At 37.8% G+C, this 19,583-nt stretch overlaps 1 protein-coding gene and 2 pseudogenes across 15 annotated transcripts in view; 1 reads left to right on the top strand and 2 right to left on the bottom strand.

Moving 5' to 3' along the window:
- Positions 1–19,583, top strand: part of Bcas3 (BCAS3 microtubule associated cell migration factor) — a 583,853-nt gene that overhangs the window by 170,251 nt on the left and 394,019 nt on the right. The window lies entirely within an intron of this gene.
- Positions 730–1,397, bottom strand: LOC106008209 (small ribosomal subunit protein eS8 pseudogene; annotated as a pseudogene).
- On the bottom strand, positions 14,363–18,723 carry LOC147823780 (ubiquitin carboxyl-terminal hydrolase CYLD pseudogene; annotated as a pseudogene).

Below are 19,583 nucleotides of genomic sequence, written 5' to 3'. Positions count from 1 at the left end.
CTTAAAACTGATGGAAAGACCTATCTTTTCCCCTTTTTGTTCATTTTTTAAAATAAAGAATGATGGCAAGAGAATAATATAGAGAACTTAGAACAATTTCCCTTCTAATAGGTTAATCATTTTTGTTGAAGGGAGAAAGATTTTTCTAGTGATCTATATGATTGAGTGAATAAATAAATACAGATTTATTGAAACTCCTTGAATGTTGTAGGAATTAAGTTAAATTTGAAGAACTTTTCTTAAAGTTATATCACTTGCAGCATGTTACTTGGCATAACTAGTATGGCTCATTTTTATATCCCACTATTACATCAAATCTTTACAGCGTATATTTCGTTGAGCTGCAGTTAGTGTGCTTCTGATGTTGGAAACTACATATTAAATAATATAAAGATTGTCATAGTCATCTCTATCATTGTCAGCAGTTTTCTTTTAAAAATGGTTTCATTTTTTATCTGCATTTTGCTGTTTGATGTATTTGACCTTCTACACTTGTGTTTATTTGATAAGATTTAAAATATCAATATTGATATGTTTTTCTGTTTATAAGCATGATGTAATTTGGTTTGTGACAATCATTTGTTTAAATGCTTCTTTCCGTCGCGAACCTGTGTTCCTCCCAGTTAAGCATCAGATATTATTTATCTTTGATTTTTTTTCTGCACTGCCTGTAATCTGTTTTGGGGTTTTTTTTTAAACATAAAACAATAAACACCTTTATTACATGAGCTACACCAGGAGAAAGGACTTATATTTGCCTTTCCAGGCCTTGATTTTCCTCAGATAGAACTCCAGCTCCTTGCCCTCTAGCACATAGCCATCGGCTTGGCCACACTGGCCCGGTCTTGATTGCAACGCAGGCAAGAAGCTTGCCCTGTTGGAACTGCTCCTCCAGAGGTCTGCTGATTTTGGCATTCTTTTTCCTTTCATCATACTTCTTTTGAATTTTCTTTGATGGTTTCTTGTTTAAAAATCTCTTCCTCCTCAGGAGTCGGCTTGGCACCCTTTTTGCGGCCCAGGGGCAGTGCATAGTGGGATTTGTACCACTGCCAGTATGGCGTGCTGTCAATGAGTACAGTGCAGTTCTTCACCAGGGTCTTGGTGTGGACCAGCTCATTACTGGATGCGTTGTAGACAACATCGATGATCCTTGTTTTTCAAGTACAACTCTCAGAGCCCCAGGAGAAGTTCCCCACATCCAGTCTCAGGGCACGGTACTTCTTGTTGCCTGCTTGCACTTGGACCGTGTGTACGCGGTGGAGGCCAATCTTAGTGTTGGCAGCAGGACGACACAACTCATACTTCCACTTCTTGTGGTAGGGCTTTCTTTTGTCCTCAGTCTTGTGGCGCTTGTGCCAGTTGTGCCAGTTGTGCCAGTTTTCCCGAGAGATGCCCATTGCAGAGACCTGTAATCTGTTTGTTAGATTCTCAACTTATTATTAATTGGTACTTTGTACAAAGGTATATAAGTTAAGCGGGCCTTAATGCAGTAGATGAGTTTTTATTTAAATTTTCCTTTTTTGAAGTGTAACTTAGAGATCCTCAAATAACATACTTCAGTTTTTCTTTACCCATACATGCGCCTGCACACATTCCTGAGTTTATTTATATCAAGAAGTTTTAACTGTGTTAATCCTCGAATAATTCTCTACTCTTTGTAAATGACATCTTTGTGCTGCATATAATATGGCTGATAATAACAATAGTGTTTGTTAGAATACATTTTACAAGTTTAGGGAACTTCATTTAAAAGAAACAGAAAGCATATAAAGATGGATTGTGTGTTTTTGTTTTTGTTTTTCTGTTTTTTTTTTTTTTTTGAGACAGGGTCTCCCTTTGTAGTTCAGGGTGGCTTTGAGCTCACTATGTAGCCCAGGCTGACCTCAAACTCATGGCAATCCTCCTACCTCAACCTGAGTGCTGAGATTATAGGTATGCGCCACCACACCCAGCCTTGTGTGTTTTTGTTTTTAAAGCTGGTCTTCCATAAGCCCATTTACCTGTATATATTACGATTATACTAAAGAATGTAGTGCACATAAATTTATTTCACTGTTTTTATTTTAAAAAAAGATGTATTTTTAGATGACAGTATTATAAAAATGTCATGGACAACAAAATTCAAGAATAAATAAGACTTGTGGCTACCTCCTTGAAAATGTTAAAAAAAAAAACCCCAAACAACAAAACAAAACATAGAGCCAGTAAATGTACACAATGGAGTAACACTGCAAAGTGGAGTAAGAAGAAAATGACTTCTCCTTACTTGACTGGGCGCATGAAGTTCTATCCTATGTGGGACCTATTCAGAAAAGAAATTAAGGGATGCCAGTAAATAGAGTTGTGAAACTTAGACTTCAGCAGCTGCATTCAGTTTGTTTTTCAAATTCTCATTCTTGTTTATTAGCTGTGACTCACAGTCCAGAATTAAAACAAATATTTTAATTATAGTATTTATGATTGTTTAAAGTGCCAGATTAGTCTTCTTCAGTTTTGGTAGGTTCAGTATGGGTGGTGAAAATCTGTTGCTTTTAGTTATTTAGAGTCAAAAATGGGTAATATTTCTTCAGAACTTTTTGAGGGGTTGAATTAATAAATTTTATTTTTTTACAGCAGTTTAGAGGCTACAGCTAAATTGATAAAAAAAAAAGCACAGAGTTCCCAAATAGCTACTTTCCCTTCACATGCCCAGTTTCTTTCACCATTGACTTCCTGTGCCGCAGGGGAACATTTGTTAACACAGTGGATGAACCTCCATCACTGTCCTTCTCACCCATCACCCGCCATGTACACCAGGGTCCTCTCATGCATTGTACATTTTATACTTCTTGACAGGATCTGCTATTGTTCTATCATACATAGTATTCATGGCCTTACATGGTTTTTATATTAAATAAAATTTGGGATTTTCCCCTCCTTTTCTCCTTTCTTCTTTTCTACCCTTCCTTTCTTCCTCTCTTCTTCTCTTCAGTGGGGATTGAATCCAGGGCCTTCACATTTTCATGTTGAATTATCTCCCTAACTCTTTTTTATTCACTTTTTATTTTCAGGCAGGGTCTGTCACGAAGTCACTAAATTGCCCAGGTTGACTTGTACTTTTGAGTCCAACCCCAGAGTGCCAGGGTTACAGATGTGAGCCAGCATGCCCATCATAGCCGTTATTTCTTTTTTTCTTTTTGGCAGTACCAGGGATTGAACTTAGGACCTTGAGCTTGCGAGGCTGGCGTGGTGCCACTGAGCTAAATCTCTGGCCCTTATAGCCATTATTTCTTAAAACATTATTTTTTCTCCTTTCTACTTCTCTTTTGAGACCTCAGTTCCTTGTAAATAGGCATTCCCTTCATGGTATTCACAGGTCTCAGAGGCTCTATTCAGTTTTCTTCATTCTTCTTTTATTTTTTTTGGCAACCTGGATTATCTTGCCTGACCTGTCTTCAAGTTCATTGATTCCCTCCTCTGTCAGTTCAGTTCTGTTTGAGCCCTTCTAGTGAATTTTTTTCATTTCAGTTACTGTAGTGCCAACCCTAGATTTTTTGTTCATTTCTTTTTTATAATGTTATGTCTTTATCAGTAAGTGAAACGTGTTGTCATACTTTTTTTTAATGCTTTAGACATGGTTTGTCTGCTCACCAGCACTTTAAAAAATTGTATATATTCTAGATAGAGGTCCTCTGTCAGATTTGCATGTTTTTTCTTCTAGTGAGAAATGTCTTTCTCTCCTCTTACCATGTTCATCTTAGAGATATTTCTTTAACTTTTCATTAAATCTAATTTTGTCTTTTATGGCTCAAGTTTTTGATTAAGAAATGTTCACCAATCTGGGGCCTGAAGATTTTCTTCTGTGCACTCTTTTTTCATTTTTACAGTTATATTTAAATCTGTAATCCATTTTAAGTTGATTGTTGTAAATCATGTTAGATTTTGCTTGCTGTTCCTTTTCTCTCCTGTGGATATCTGATTGCTACTGCATCATCTTTTCAATGCAGTCCTTCCTCAGTTGAATTTCTTTCGTACATTCCATCTAAATAAGACAGTTATATAGGCTATTTCTGTGTTTTTCTATCAAGGTGAATTATTTTTGTGTTTTTGTCTTTCTGGGAACATCTGTATTTTGTCTATAATTTTGAAAAATATTTCAACTATGATATTTTGATTTGAGTTTTTTGCTTCTTTCAACAACTGCCAACTCTCCTCTGTCAAGGTTTTGGCGTTATTAACCTTGAACCTATTGGTTAGCTAAGTGCAGAGATGTACCATTTTAAGAGCTGTATTCTTTGTGATATCATATTGAGACCAGTGCAAGTTTTTAAAAATGTACTGAGTTTTCCTTATGCTCACCTTTTTTTTTTTTTTTTTTTTTTTGGTGGTACCGGGGATTGAACTCTGGACCTTGTGCTTACAAGGCAGGCACAGTGCCATTGAGCTAAATCCCCAGCCCATATGCTCACCTATTGTGCAGGTTTCTTCTTTCTGTCAGAGGTGAGGTCAGCTACTTTTACTTTCTTTTCTACTGAACTTTCAAGTAGATTTTTAAAAACTTATGATTTTGTTGTTTTTCCAGTTTGTTTTCATCAGGGAGCAAGACCCATAGTCTCTTGTGATTTTACAAATTGAATCTATCACTTTCCTTTCTCACTGGTCTTTTTTGCACATATAGAATGTGCTTTGTTTTGGACAGTCAGTTTAGACAATAAACATATCTTAGTGTAAACCAGGTGGCTTAAATAGCAGACAGTTTTGTTCCACATTATTCTAAGATCAGTGTTCTAGACAGTTTGGTTCTGGGGAGTGCTTCTTCCTATTTGCAAGGCAGCTACCTTCTTGCTGTGTCCTTGTGTGACCTTTTCTCTGTGTGTACTTGTGGGATGGGCGGAGAGATAGGGAGCCAGTGATATCTGGGCCCTAACCCTGTGGCTTCATTTAACCATGATTACACCCTCAGAGGTCCTCAGTGTGTGAATGTAGAGGGCGCACAAACTGTCAGTCCTTCACAGTGAAATTGAGAATCATTCTGTGACCCTCAGTCTTGTAAAAACAACCACTTGACACCCTGATTTTAGAGTCTTAAATATTTACATACGTATCTTGTGTTACAGGTCACATTTACTTCCACTTTAAGATAATAAAATATTTGGTAAGCATTAAATTTTAATGACATTTTCATCTTCAACAGTTTCTTTATTGCCCTAATATATTGTCCTAACCTGTTCTAGTCTGATGGCAGCTCATTTTTCCCATCTGCTCGCCCACATTTTCCTCCCAATGTCTAGCCATACTATGTCCCCCAGCCCCTTTTTTCTTTTTCGTCACCATGCTGGTGATCAAACCTAGGGCCTTGTGCATCCTAGGCATATTTTTTTTTCTTTTTTTGAGACAGGTCCTCACTGTATAGTTCAGACTGGCCTTGAACTCACTATGTAGTCCAGGCTGACCTCAAACTCATGGCAATCCTCTCGCCTCAGCTTCTTGAGTGCTGGAATTACAGGCTTGCTCCATCATGCCTGGCTTTCCTGGGCATATTTTGTTTTTGTTTGCTAGTGAGCTACATCCAAGTCCTATTCTAAATATCTTTTAACTCTATTAAATCATTTATGCTTTATTTATATCTTTTTCCTGGCCAAGTCTTATTTATCACTTGAGTTCCATCTTAAATATCATTTAAAAGACTTCCTGAATGAACCCTAAAATGCCATGCCCTCCTTCTTCCCTGACTTTTCTACTTAAGTGGGCAGGTTATTTAATCTGCTTGTCTCACGCCCAGTTCTGCATTAGAAACATGAGGGATAATAATAATATTTAGTTAATGCGTAACATATACTTTGACCTCAGAAAATACTAGTTTTGTTGCTGTTTCCCCTACTTCCTAATTTTGCACTAACCCCAGAGTATCCTTTCATTGTTCACATGCTTCATACAGAGAAAAATTTACAGGTGGGCCAGGGATTTAGCTCAATGGTTTCACCGCCTGCTGTGCAAATGCAGGGACCCGAGTTCGATCCCTGGTACCAAAAAAACCCCCAAAAAACAAAAAAACAGAGAAAAATTTACATTAAATGATCACATTAATTCCATTAGATTTTTCATAAGTATCAAAAACTAGTGCAGCAGAGATAGAACATTTTTAACATAATTATTCCTTTGTTAGGTAAAACCATCCAATTTCTAAATTGTGGTTTGGATAAGAATTGTCTCTAAATCACGAGCATGATCCTTTATGGCAGATTATACTAAGAGCAGATACATATTGCAGTTAATTATGATTGAAATATTAATTAAAATATCCTTTGAATGACATTTAATTAGAAAAGCAATAGTAGATGGGCATGTTATTAATTATATTGCCTCAAACATCAAAAAAATAAATATTTTTAATTAGAAATCAGAGTCAGGAGGAGGAAATCCTTACTCTGCAATATGTATAATATTTTAAAATAAGACCTGATGTTTTTAAATCAGTAAATGATTGATCTGTTTTCTAGAGGCATTACTTCTGCCAGCTGAGCTGCTTTGAGCTGTGAATTGCCACACATCTACATTTCTAGTAATTACCCCTCCTTGGCAGGGAAGTTGCTTTTCCATCCATTAATAAGAGGAAAATGAATGTTGAGTTGCTAGTAAAACAGATTAAACATGTACCCTTATGGATGCTTGACTGCATCTTTAACAGAATTGAAATTCTTCTGGTTACTTAAATGTTGTATATTGAAAGGTGATGGTGGTTTGGGGTTAATTGTTAAAGAAGTTTAAATTGAAGTTTTTTTGGCACAAAAGTTGTTTTAGTTCATCACAGCAAGGCACCAGAAAAATACCTTGTCTTGATTTTTCTTAACATCTGTAATGCCTCACGGATTTTTACAGAATATTTTACAGAATAATTGGGGAGATTTTTTTCAAGATATAGCTTTTGGTTTGTCACTACTAGTTACCAATACTGTATCATTAACAATGCAAAGGCAACTTGAAGGATTTATCTTTTTCCTTAGAAAGAAGTGTTTCCCTTATGGGTTGGTATTAGTTTCATCATCTTATAAAGTGGTGTCCTTTACTGATGTTATGGATTACTCCCTGAATACTTAGGATTTTGTTGTTAATGTTGTTGTTCTATGTTGATTGTGCCACTGTAATTGTTTGAGAATTAAGGGAAATTTTCAAGCATAGCTTACCATTGAATATAGCAGGTACAGTGTCTAGGACTCACAACCTACTGGTTGAGGGATTTTTTAATACTTGTCCCTTCATCTTGCTTCTTCTATATAATCCCCTGGTCCCCTTCCAGCATAGGGCTTGTTTTCACTATTCTCATTCAGATTGGTCTTTTTTTCTTTTTGGCCATACATTAAATATTTTGAACATTACTCTGAGAACAGTCCAAACATTTCTTAAGGATGCATACATTTCAAAGGAAATTTGTTGTTTAGAATAGGGTAGGTTCCTAGGTAGGAACTAGTGGGGGATGGCAAGGGGGTGCAGAAATGAAGGCTCAGAGGGAAAATATAAAAACAATAAGAGAAGGCTCCTTCATGTACGGACTCCTTAATGTGGATGAATGGAAAGTATGATAATTTTTCTTTGTATCTAAAGCCTAGAAAAGGATGATATCTAAAATGCTAAGAAAGTGGAAGACATATATATTTATTAGTAATCAGAATTAATAAGTGTAATCTTAAAGTTTTAGAAATATAAACTTGAGTACCTATATAGTATTGTGTTGGTACCTGATTACAGATAACAAATGTTTTTATACTTAGTCTTAAAAATCTATACTTCTTACTGTCTCCCGGCTTCAGTTATCACATCCATTGATTGAAATCAACCATGCTGTTTCACAGATCCCTTTAAGGTACAAAATTGAGAAATTGTATCACTTGTTTTCCTGAATTAAGTTATGAATAAAATTAATATTTGTAAACGTACTTCCTTATCCTCCACATTCAAAGGAGCCAAAATCACTGAATTGATCCTGAAAAAAATGAGTAAATCTTGAAGGATTATACTATGTAATTTTATTTTCTTAGTCTAAAGTTGCAGTAATAAATAATTTTTGGAGTTTAAATATAGACATGGATGAATGGAATGGACTAGAGTCCAGAAATAGTCACTTGATTTGTTAGAAAAGGGTCAAGAAACTTAATAGGGCAAGTATAGTGTTCTCCACAAATTGGTGCCGGGACAATTGGTGTATCCTTCTTGGAAAAAAATGAACTTACACTTCGAGCACAACATACAGAAAAATTAACTTGAAATGTATAGTTGACCTAATATAAAAGCCAAAACCATGAAATTTAAAAAGGAAAGCATAGGGTTATATCCTTTTGACTTTGAGACAGAGAATGATATGTTTGGACCCCTTCATCACTGATCACCAAGGAATATGGCAAATTAAAACCATGAGAAATCACAAAAATATCCATTGAAGTTATTGAAATGTAAAAAGATGGACAATACTAAGTGTTGGTGAACTTTCAAAGCTTGTAAAATGTAAGGTGATACAGCCACTTTAAAAAATATTTTAGGGCCAGGGATTTAGCTCAGTGGGACCATGCCTGCCTTGCAAGCACAGGTCCTGAGTTCAATCCCCGGTTAGGCAGTTTCTTATAAAATTAAACATTTAATATATGACCCAGTTATCCTACCTCTAAATAAGTACTGAATAGATATAAAAAGATTCATACAGAGACTAGTAATTAAATCTTCATAGCAGTTTGAGTCATAGTATTAAAAAACTAGAACAAACTAAGGAATGGATATATAAATTGTGATAATATCTACATACAGTAGACCCTGAAGTTATGACTGGCCTGACATGTGAACAACCTGGATTATGACCTGAATTTTAGTTTTAACTTATGATCCCTTGAGTTATGACCTGAATACCAGCCACTTGTGCTTCCTTATGGTCTCAAATACAAATTTAACCCTTATAACACACAAATATCAATAGCCTTCCTGTATACGGACAACAGACTCACTGAGAGAGGAACTGGAGAAACAACTCCTTTCATAATAGCTTCCAAAAAATGAAATACCTAGGAATCAATCTAATGAAAGAAATCAAAGACCTCTACTCTGAAAAGTACAGCACTCTGAAAGAAGAGATCAAAGAGGATATCAGAAAATGGAAAGACATCCCTTGCTCCTGAGTAGGAAGAACCAATATAGTGAAAATGGCCATACTTCCAAAACTGCTATATAGATTCAGTGCAATCCTAATTGAAATTCCAATAGCATATTTCACAGAACTAGAGAAAACAATCCAAAAATTCATTTGGAACCAGAAGAGACCTAGAATAGCAAAAGCAATTCTAGGCAACAAAGACAAGGTAGAGGGTATCACAATCCCAGACTTGAAACTATACTACAAAGCTACTGTGATAAAAACAGCATGGTACTGGCAAAGAAACAGATCCAAGGATCAGTGGGACAGATTAGAAGATGCAGAAACAACTGCAGACATACTCATCCACCTAATCTTTAACAAAGGAGCCAAATACCCTCACTGGAGGAAGGATAGCCTCTTTAATAAATGGTGCTGGACAAATTGGGTTTCAACTTGCCAAAGATTAATACTAGACCCATGTCTCTCACCATGCAGTAAACTAAAATCAAAATGGATCAAAGACCTAAATATTAAAACAGAAACACTAAATCTGCTGGAAGAGAGATTAGGTAGAACTCTTGAAGACATTGGGGTAGGAAAAGACTTCATGAACAAAACCCTGATCACACAGGAAATATCACAAAGAATCAACAACTAGGATCTCATCTTATTAAAAAGCTTCTGCACAGCAAGAGAAACCACCAACAGAGTGAAGAGACAACTCACAATGTGGGAAAAAATTTTTACCAGCTGTTCCTCAGACAAAGGTCTACTATCTAGAATATATAAAGAATTTTTAAAAATCCGACCTCCCAAATTTAAAGACCCAATTCAAAAATGGACATCTGAAATGAACAGACATTTCTCAGTCAAAGAAGCAGAAATAGCAAATAACCATAGAAAAAATGTTCAACTTCACTGGTCATCCAAGAGATGCAAATGAAAACAACTTTGAGATTCCACCTCACTCCAGAAAGAAAGGCTCCTATCAAGAAATCAACCAATGGGCCGGGGATTTAGCCCAGTGGTTCTGTCATCTGCCTCGCAGGCATAAGGACCCGAGTTTGATCCCCGGTACAAAAAAAAAAAAGAAATCAACCAATAACAAATGCTGGTGGGGTTGTGGAGAAAAAGGAACCCTTTTCCACTGTTGGTGGGAGTGCAGGCTGGTGCAACCACTGTGGAAATCAGTATGGAGATACCTCAAAGAACTAGGGCTAGAGGTCCCATTTGACCCAGCTATTTCCCTGCTGGGGATCTTCCTAAAAGAATTAAAAGAATCTTACCACAGCGATATATGCACAGCCATGTTAATAGTGGCACAGTTTGTAATAGTTAAATCTTGGAAACAGCCCAAATGTCCATTAACTGGAGATTGGATAAAGAAGATATTTTTTTTTTAAAAAAAATAAAATGTAGTACTACTCACACATAAAGAATGATAAACTAGAGACATTTATAGCTAAATGGATGGGCCTTGTGACTATACTCTTAAGTGAAATAAATAGGACACATGTGTAAATACTGAATTGTTTCTCTGGTGTGAGAAACTGAAAGTGTAAATGAGGACCAAAATGTATAATTGATATTGTGAAATAGGAAGAAAATGTTCAAAGGGAAAGGGGAGCTAGGGAGAGGGGTGGGCAAAAGTAAAGAAGGGAAAGAAAAAATGAGAAAAGAAGGAAAAAATGGAAAAAGTCTTTGTAAATAGGGAAGGGTGGAGGGGTTGAAAGGAGGGCAGGGGAATGGGAAAAATATAAGAACCAAGATATATCATGTGCAAGTATAAATTCCCAATGGTAAATGCAATCATAATATATACCTTAAATGTACCAGTAAACTTAATGAATTTTATATATATATATATATCTCGAAAGAAATATATAAATTTAACCCTTAAAGAGTGCTGGAAGGAACATTACAGCCAGCATCCTTTCCTCTGTGGGGTTAATTGAGAAATCCTGGGCCAGTGTCTCTCTCAGGACCCTGAGATCTGCCTGTGTACAGGAGAGAGACTTTGAAGGTCGTGTAGAGGAGCCTGAGCCTTCAGTTGACCAACTTGAGTTACAGGCAGCCCTTCTAAACAAATTGAGTTTGTAAGTCAAGAGTCCACTGCAATTGACTAGTATCCACTAATACAAGTAAATGACAGAGCTAATGTTATTTGAAGCACATGGGTTCAGGAAATACTTGTTAAATTCTAAAGTAGGCAGCATTAATCTCTATGGCAAAAAGCCTGTCAGTAGTTGTGACCAGGTAAATCGGGAGGGGTTGCACTGCAAGTAGACACAAGGTAATGTTTCTGAGGTATACATTTGTTAGACTCAACAGACCAGACAGTGAAAATGAATCCACTTATTGTATGTAAATTATACATTAATAAAGATTAAGAAAGTTTTAGAAAGTATTCTTACATATGACCAAAAATATATTCAACCCCTTGGAAAAATAAGCATATGTAAACATCCAATACCTTTCCAAATACCTATTTCATACATAAATCTATTGAAAATGAATACTATAGTACTTAATATTGAAACACATTGGATGTGGTCAAAGATGTTTTCCTAACTGTGAAATTTCATGATTTAAGAGAAATAAAATAATTAAATAAAAAAGCATTAAGACACTTGTAGCTGCTAAAAGTGCAGGAGAATGGATATAAATATTTGAGTTAGGAAAGAGTTAACAACTTTTTAGACTTTTCTGCATGGAATATTTATTTATTTATTTATTTTCTGACACATTACTTTTTTTTTTTTTTTTTTTTGATACTGGGGATCGAACTCAGGTCTTTGCGCTTACAAGGCAGGCGGTGGAACCATTGAGCTAAATCCCCGGCCCATATTACTGTTTTTTAATATAATGATAATTGCATTACATCAAGATTTCATACATGGCAAAATATGGATAATGATCAAAAGTTTCCAAATGTATGTACTTGCTACATGTTAAGGTCAAAATATAAGTTAAGGATTTGGTTTTTTTCTTTTTGTTTTTTTTGTTTTGAATTTACATTAAATGTTTTTTAAAGGCTGTTACATGAAAAAAGAACACAACACAGATTACATTATAATGACCAAGACAGTGTTCTACATGACAGAAATCAAAACAAAACAAATGTATACAGTAAATATACCAGTGCTGAACACAGTACTTGAAATTTAACCCAAGCTGCATATGCATAAAATGATCTGACTACAGGATTATGCAAAATAAATTTTTTTAGAACACCAGAATGTCATCCATTCGGACTATAAAGTGAGTTATTCCCCTAAAGAGTATTTTGGGACAATTTCTGTATGACGTGAAAAGAACTGACATAACACTTAAATACTACAGAAATAATTGAAAACATATTTTTAATGCAGTTCTCTATAAAATGTACAGTTAATCTTATTACTTAAAAAACTGAAAAGCAAAAGACCACCCTGAATTATGATGAAAACCTCAACAAAGAAAAATGCTCATCATTTGGATATCATTGGCAGAAAACTGATAAGATTTTGTTGAGGGGAACAAAGAAGGTATCTAATGAAGTCATTCATGTAAAATTTGTTCAAAAATGTTCATAAAGTTGTAAATTTCTGCTTGTAACATCTTAAACACACTTTCTACTATTTAACTGGAGGACAAAAGAATATCTTGAAGAAAGTTTTCTCAAAATGAGGTTCAAAAGTCCAAAAGAGTTCTAATGTGGGCTCAATAATAAATATGGTAAGCAAACACCCTGGGTGATTATTCTACACTCTGAAATGCCGTATGGAAAAGAACAACACTTAAAAGCAAGATCCTAAACATATATCTGACATGTTAGAATTCTCTATAAATTTATGTTGTGAATAAATTCTGCTTTTTGTTTTAAAACAAGTTCCAGGCATTAAGAGAAACGTACATGCCTTAGAAATGAACAGGAGAATGTCTGTAAACATTTTCCTTTGATGTTTTCATTAGTTTCAAACTAAATTATATGAAGAAAAGACAATACATGAGTACAAGCTTTGGGGCATCTAAAAATGGGTAAAAGATAATTTCTTAGGGCTGGGGATTTAGCTCGGTGGCTTCACCACCTGCTGTGGAAGCACAAGGACCTGAGTTCAATCCCTGGTACGAAAAAAAAAAAAAGATAATTTCTTAAATGTTTACAAATTTTAAATCATTCTGAATTTAAAACTAGATCATTAAGTAAAATTAGGATGCTATATATCATCCTTCTGTTTTAGTATCATTTTTATGCCAAGGATGTGGAAGGTAACCATCATCATCTAAATATAAATAAGTTATAATGGTACAATCTTAGTTTAATTTAATTTTAATGATCTAGTTTTAAATTTAGAACAATTTAAAATTTATAAACATTTTTTTTTTTTGGTACCAGGGATCAAACTCGGGTCCTTGTGCTTGCACAGCAGGCAGCAAAACCACTGAGCCAAATCCCCAGCCCTATAAACATTTAATAAATTATCTTTTAATCTTTTTCAGATGTCCCATTTCATGAGAACTATTACCTTTCCAAAGCTTGTAGTCATATATTGTATTTTCTTCATATAAAAAAGATACAAGTATGTGTGTTTTTATTCACAATTGTTGGTATTTTTTTGGATTTTCCTAAAGATTACATAAATTGACACCAAAAGGTGGTCAGTTTCAAAAGTGTAGTTGGAGAGAAACTAACATAGGTAAGATATTTTACTGAAAAGACAAATTGTTTTCTTGTATCATAAGTGAAAAGAGAAAATATTAGGCATTATGTCCCACTCAACAAATGGAATGTACATACAAGTGTGGTTAAAAGTGATTGCCTCATTGTTATTTAAATCAGTTCATAAAAATCTAATCTATGAACAAAAAGTTCCATATTCTCTACTACAGACTATAAGAATCAAGTATTACATCTAAATATAGCTTCAAAACAATAAATTAAAATTAGCTTCCTGACATCTCTGAAATGGTTAATTCTATCTAGGCTGCTAACAAGTTTTTCCAAGCATTAAATAGGAACTTAAGGAAAATGCATAGTTGAAAAATGGGGATCAGACCCCTTCTTCATACATCATAAGATGATTGATATACTCAAAACCTGCAAATTCATATCTGTCAAGCTCCCTCACGACATCATTATCATCTGGGGTCAACTGGACAGGTTCGTTAGTAAATTCAGGATCAGAGTTGTCCAAACCGAATCGCTCAGAAATATTTGAGGGGGTTTTTTTTTGTTTTTTTTCCAGAAGAAACATTTATTTATATTTTCAGTGGACTAAAAAAGGTTTTAAACTGTCACAGTTAAAATTTTATGCTTCCAAAAATATCATATAATTAGTGCAGTTAACTTAAAGCTTCAGGTATTAATTAACTTCATTTAGACTTCTTAAAAAACCAACACAAACATACTTTCTAGAGTGCAAAATGCTTATTAAATACTTCAGTAGCACAGAAGCAGTTGGTTTTGAAGTATAGGAATCCTTTTCTGAATTGCCACCACACAGAGATACCCATTGACAGCAATGGGTGTGGAACAGAACTGCCAGCTCTGGGCAATTGCAACACTGAGATTTTGTGTTCAGTCTCTTCTCCTCTTAGGATGACCCACTACTTGTATAAGCTCATGGTTGGACTCTGGTACATGCACATATATGCATTGCAAAGAAGTCTGCGAGCACAGCCTTGGATTCTCCTGGAGTCCAAGGAGTGTAGGTCCTCAGGAGACATCTTCAGGTACTCGGCCACTTCCGGGCAGGGGGTCACCTGGGGAATGTTGAAGCCATCCTGGCCACCATCCCGGTCAGCCATACTGTCAAAGCAGAGCCAGGCAGAATCGTCCTTCCCATACTTCACAAATGCAACGTAACGGCTTGTTTCTATGCAGAGAACAGCAAACAACTCCATCTTCTGGCAGGGTATGCAGCCGTGTCTCCAGTCCCAGTCAGGCAAATCTTTGGGGAGTGACACTGGGTTATATTTATGATTCAACCTCTTGGGATGAAGGTGGACTTGAGTGTTGCAGGTTTTACAAAAGTGCTTGATCTTTCCAGCTGAGATGTCTGGATCATCATACCGCTCTCTTCACTCATACATGGAGAGCCCTCCGCAGATCCGGCACTGTCTGGGAGTATCTTCAAGTAAATCTGTTATATTTAATTCCAAAGAAGGAAAAATTTTAAAAAATAATTTAAAGTCTTTTCCAAATCGAGGCATCTGAATAATCCGACATGATGGTGCCTCTGCAAATTTCAGGTTACTGTAGATAAACGACCATTCTAATAAATGTTGAATTGTAGGAACTCCAACTTTTTCATTTTTTTCAATAAAAATTTGATGGAAGTAACAATCTTGTACTTTTTGACCTGCTGATCTTATTTTTAACAATGGTTCTACCCTTAAAGTGTGGTGAAACAGGATATTTAAGAATTCTTCAGGATCTTTTTCTTCACAGGTAAATCCTGATGCAGGTTCAACTTTTTCAAGTATTTTCCTCAGTTTCATAATTTTTGTGGCACATCCATATCCATATATTCTCAGAGGATTAACAATTTCTGTCCTCAGTAGTTCTTGTGTTTCACTGTAATACTCTACATCATTCTTTTCTTTGGGTCTAAGTAATACAGTGTCCAGAACAGAACTAAAAGCAAATAAGCAAAATAAGGTTGAATCTAAGTAACAAGAATTGTAATGACCCTGGATCCCTTTCTTCTTTCCAATCATTATCTCCAAACCTTCTTTTTCCATTTTTGGTGGAGTGTTTTCTTCTACCACTTCACTTAAATAGCCTCCAAATTCTAAGGAGTTGCAGCGCTCAATCTGCTTGGAGACAGGCTGCAGGAATGCAAACCTAGAGTCTGGCCAGCAGCTCTTCAGTTTCACGAACAGCGCCGTCTTCGGGGCACAGGTGAAATATCGAGTGACCCTGAAGGTTCCATCTGTGCAGCCTGTGCATTTGTTCTCCAGTTCCAGTCCAGCTAGAACTTCATTGAGCCCCGGTGGCTGACCAATCCAGCGGATGACCCCATAAAAAGGAGGATTCTCCTTCACTTCAGCCAGTGAGCCCACTTCCAGGCCATGTGATCCATTTAAGGTATAAAATAATTCAGATCTATTTCTATTTCCAGGGTCGGAGGTAGATTCTGTAGCCTTTGGTTTATTATGGCTGGATGAACCTTTGTCCCCAACACCTCGTGACATAAAGGCAAGTTTGGGAGGTCTCCTTTGCAGTGTCATACTATCTGGGATGATATCATTGATGTACAAGAGAATTGTACTTTCAACACTTGCAAAACTACAAAGCTGTACTCCATCAAACTTTCCATCCCAGTTGCCAATAGGGTTATCCATGTCCACACCAACAAAATATCCTAAGCTCACTTTTCCTGGCAAAACATCACAGAATGTAACTGTTCCAGATTCTATAGTTTTTCCAACCTTCAAAGAAACTCTGGAGTTTATTTCCGTAGGGGGAAGTTCAACCTGCATTGTGTCCACTGGACCTGCATAATCACTTTCTGGTCCATTGTCATCATCTTCTATGATTTCTAGCTTGTCTGATGCAACGAATACTCCATAATCTTCATCACACCGAAAAAGCTGTTTCTGTTGATATACTCCATCAGTGAAATCTTGACCACGACCTTCTTCCTCCGACGTGCGGGCTCCCGTGCAGCCAAACCTGCTACCTGAGATATTTGGTTTAAATGGAGGCACCACCTGCTTTTGTTCCGTCATGTCCCAGTCCACATTTTGAAAGAATGGATGCTCCTGAATATCACCAAAGCCCCTGTGAGGATGGCAACCCAGTCGTTCTTTTGGGTATTTGTTTAGAAAATCCTTTTTCACTGCTTTCACAGCATACATACAATTTGATTCTTTCTGTTGGACTAACAGTACTTTCCCATAACTTCCTCTGCCAATCACTTGGAGCAAATCAAAGTCCTCAACACCTAAGCCAGATGAAGCTTTGCCACTTTCCCCGGTGTTCCTTGCCTCATTCTCTTCATCAGCTTGTTCTAAAGCCTCATGAGTTGAAAGGTTATGTGGGATCGCTGTGTGTGCAGGGTCTGAAGCCATGGATGATGGATCGACTGGCATCGTGGTCTCTGATGGTAAAGAACACTGCCCACATTCACTTGTTATAAGTTTGTGGCACTTCTTGTGAACTGGGAGTTTACAGTCTGTGCACTTATACATCTGGTGGCCAAGTCCCCCTACACAGTCTGTGCAGACAGCACAGTGAGTTCTCCTGCTGAAGCGTTTGGCCTGAAAAGTGTGGCCATTCACATAAATACAGCTTTCTCCAGCAGCCTGCAGCTCTGTGGTGGATGGATTTCTCTACTCCTGGACAAGGCACTTTAGGATGTTCTGGTAAACAAGGTGATGAATGAATTAAGAGGTCAGAATCTTTCTTTAGCTTAGAAACCCTAATGGCCTCTTCTAATTCCAACTGAGGTGACACAGTGTCCAGGTCTCCTCCCTCCTCTACCCAGTGTGTGGTGAAAAGATGTTTATTGTCTAAACACCACACATCTTGATCTTTATCACACAGGCCCTCAAAGGGGATGGAATTCTCAAGTGATCTTGTCATGATGTCCCTTCCCAAAATCAGGGCTGATCGGGTAGAGATGTAGGTGGTGGAGGTGCTTAGGAAGAAGGGACCATAGACGGGTTGGCTGCCCAGGGAAACAGGCAGGCAGAGCTCAGAGAACGAGAGCGGCCTGACTGTCTACAGGGACCACACTGGCCGGAATCCTGCAAGGCTCTTTGTGAAGTTGTTTCCAATAGTGCCGGCCAGGCCTGGACGGATGTACACCAGGCTTCTCAGTGTCTCTCTGGGGCCGGTGGCTGTGATTTTGGTCTCCCTCCCTGGACTTTGACTCTCTAGGTTTTCTGTGCCAGGCTCTGGAGAGGCCTGCCCAGAGGTACTGGGTGTTTCTGGGCCTGGTGATACTTGCCCCACGCTCTTCCCAGTTTCTGTGCCATTGGTATTTGTGCTTAGGGAGACTTCACTGGGGTACCTTGATTTTGGTAGGTCACTGGTGGTCACTCCTGGGGAGACCATCCCTGGGGTGTCTGTGACAGTTGTGTGGTGCTGCAGCATGGCCTGCAGCATCTGGATGGAGTCAGCCATCTTCTTAATCTTTCACAGATACTTTCTCTACCTGGGGTCTTGAGGCTGTGGCCTCTCGAAGTGGAGAAGCAGTTCAGCATATTCGCTGTTGACCGTCTCTGGCCAAGTGAGCTTGGGAGACAGCAGTTCCAAGATTGTGACACCCGTTAGCAAGGGTTCCAAGTTCTGTTTGGAGATGTTGCCAAGGAAGTGACCTCATGTCTTGGGGTTCCATAACCTGAGTCTCCATGTAATAGAAAAGCCTATAGCCCTGTAGGGATAGAGACCCCTAGGCAGGGAGAGATGAGCCCCCCCACCAAAGGACTTCAGATAGCTGGCAGAACAGGCTTAACCACCAATAAAAAGCTGACAGTCTACTGAGCATACACCTCCTCTTCATGCTGTACCCTGCAAAGCTTGGTTTGCTAAGATCAAAAGGAAAAAGAACCTTGGCCCTAAGATGTAAAAGGCCCCTGAAAAGATCCTTCCTTGTTGTCCCTAGTAATGAGCTAAGTTAATCATTAACCAATCAAGTAGGGGAGCCCTCAGCCTAGAGGCAGGATAGGCCCCCAACTACTACAAAACCAGCATCTTGAGCCCCCCTGCAACGGTGGCTCTGTTTCAGGCACCCCTGCCTGTCTCTCTGTGAGAAGGCAGCTGTACTCTTGCATGCTTGCTCAGTAAAAGTACGACTTTGCTTCTATGCTTTCAGTCTCTATCTGATTCTTCCACAACCTTCTGCGTCGTCGGGAGATTCAGGCCCGGGACTGTGGGGACTCTCCCCCTGTCTCCCCGCCCGTGACAGCCATTTTTTTTTCATACTAAATAAATCAGTGGCCACTTATTTTGTTATTTTTATCTAAGTATCTATGAATATTTTTTTCTATTTCTCATCTATCTGTTAGTTTTTCACTTTTGCATTACTGGGGCTTGTACTCTGCATCTCCTCAGTGAACTATATCCTCAGACATTTTACTCCAGATACTCACTAAGGGTCTCACTAACTCACCAAATTGGTCAAGCTGGACTCCACCATGTGACCTTCTAACCTCAGCTGTCCAGCGTGCTGGGACTGCAGTCACACACCATCCTGCCTGATTCATTGTGCAACTACAGTGGTCTGGGGTGGCTTTATTGCAGATATTTTCTTCACTTTTCCAATGGGCTTCCATTTTCATCAAGGAGCTTGAGAGAGGCCCTCTCTCTGATGCTCACTTCTGCTCTGTCTTCTGGAGCTCAGAACGGTGTCCTTTATGACCCCCTGCACCTCTGTGCTGTGGATCCAAATACTGTCTCAGTGCAGCCACCGGGGTGGGGGAGAGTGGTGCTGCTGGCGCCCACGCAGCTCACCTCCTCCGCACTGTGGGGGGGCTCTGCTCCTCGAGTTTTTTT

Source organism: Heterocephalus glaber, unplaced genomic scaffold, assembly GCF_053883595.1.
Source record: "Heterocephalus glaber isolate CG9 unplaced genomic scaffold, H.glaber_assembly_v1.0 deba00001564, whole genome shotgun sequence".
Lineage (NCBI taxonomy): Eukaryota > Metazoa > Chordata > Mammalia > Rodentia > Bathyergidae > Heterocephalus > Heterocephalus glaber.
Note: the sequence above shows the minus strand (reverse complement) of the source record. Positions and strands in the feature narration are given on the sequence as shown.